Below are 1,652 nucleotides of genomic sequence, written 5' to 3' on the forward strand. Positions count from 1 at the left end.
CGTTAGGCCAGTTCCTTTGAGCTGAATCTGCAAATATCTCGGAAACGAAGCGAGCTATGGCAAAATGTTAAGAGACGTTTTTTGTAGAGAATTATGTTTCCTACAATTTATGTTCTATGATATTTTTTGATCAGAAGCGTAGTTTTCGAGATATATCGAGATATTTAAAAGTTCCGAAGACGCACCAACATAATAGAGATACAGAAACACCGTGGCCCCTTTCTTTGAGATAACTGTGCACTAGTGCGAGCCGCAAATGCAACTTCCAGCTTAGCTGTGCAGAAGAAGAACAACAAGAAGAAGAAATATCTCGAAATATGTCCGTCAGGCCCCTTCCCTTGAGATAAATCTGCAAATGTCTCGGAAACAAAGCGAGCTATGGCAAAATGTTAAGAGACCTTTTTTGTAGAGAATTAAGTTTCCTACTTTTTATGTTCTATGATATTTTTTGATCAGATGCGTAGTTCTCGAGATATATCAAGATATTTAAAAGTTCCGAAGCTGCACCAACATAATAGAGGTACAGAAACACCGTGGCCTCTTTCTTTGAGATAACTCTGCACTATTGCGAGCTGCAAATGCCACTTCCAGCTTAGCTGTGCAGAGGAAGAACAACAAGAAGAAGAAATATCTCGAAATATGTCCGTTAGGCCAGTTCCTTTGAGCTGAATCTGCAAATATCTCGGAAACGAAGCGAGCTATGGCAAAATGTTAAGAGACGTTTTTTGTAGAGAATTATGTTTCCTACAATTTATGTTCTATGATATTTTTTGATCAGAAGCGTAGTTTTCGAGATATATCGAGATATTTAAAAGTTCCGAAGACGCACCAACATAATAGAGATACAGAAACACCGTGGCCCCTTTCTTTGAGATAACTGTGCACTAGTGCGAGCCGCAAATGCAACTTCCAGCTTAGCTGTGCAGAAGAAGAACAACAAGAAGAAGAAATATCTCGAAATATGTCCGTCAGGCCCCTTCCCTTGAGATAAATCTGCAAATGTCTCGGAAACAAAGCGAGCTATGGCAAAATGTTAAGAGACCTTTTTTGTAGAGAATTAAGTTTCCTACTTTTTATGTTCTATGATATTTTTTGATCAGATGCGTAGTTCTCGAGATATATCAAGATATTTAAAAGTTCCGAAGCCGCACCAACATAATAGAGATACAGAAACACCGTGGCCCCTTTCTTTGAGATAACTCTGCACTATTGCGAGCTGCAAATGCCACTTCCAGCTTAGCTGTGCAGAGGAAGAACAACAAGAAGAAGAAATATCTCGAAATATGTCCGTCAGGCCAGTTCCTTTGAGCTGAATCTGCAAATATCTCGGAAACGAAGCGATCTATGGCAAAATGTTAAGAGACGTTTTTTGTAGAGAATTATGTTTCCTACAATTTATGTTCTATGATATTTTTTGATCAGAAGCGTAGTTTTCGAGATATATCGAGATATTTAAAAGTTCCGAAGCCGCACCAACATAATAGAGATACAGAAACACCGTGGCCCCTTTCTTTGAGATAACTCTGCACTATTGCGAGCTGTAAATGCCACTTCCAGCTTAGCTGTGCAGAAGAAGAACAACAAGAAGAAGAAATATCTCGAAATATGTCCGTCAGGCCCCTTCCCTTGAGATAAATCTGCAGATATCTCGG

The sequence above is a fragment of the Osmia lignaria genome, unplaced genomic scaffold (genome assembly GCF_051020975.1).
Source record: "Osmia lignaria lignaria isolate PbOS001 unplaced genomic scaffold, iyOsmLign1 scaffold0003, whole genome shotgun sequence".
NCBI lineage: Eukaryota > Metazoa > Arthropoda > Insecta > Hymenoptera > Megachilidae > Osmia > Osmia lignaria.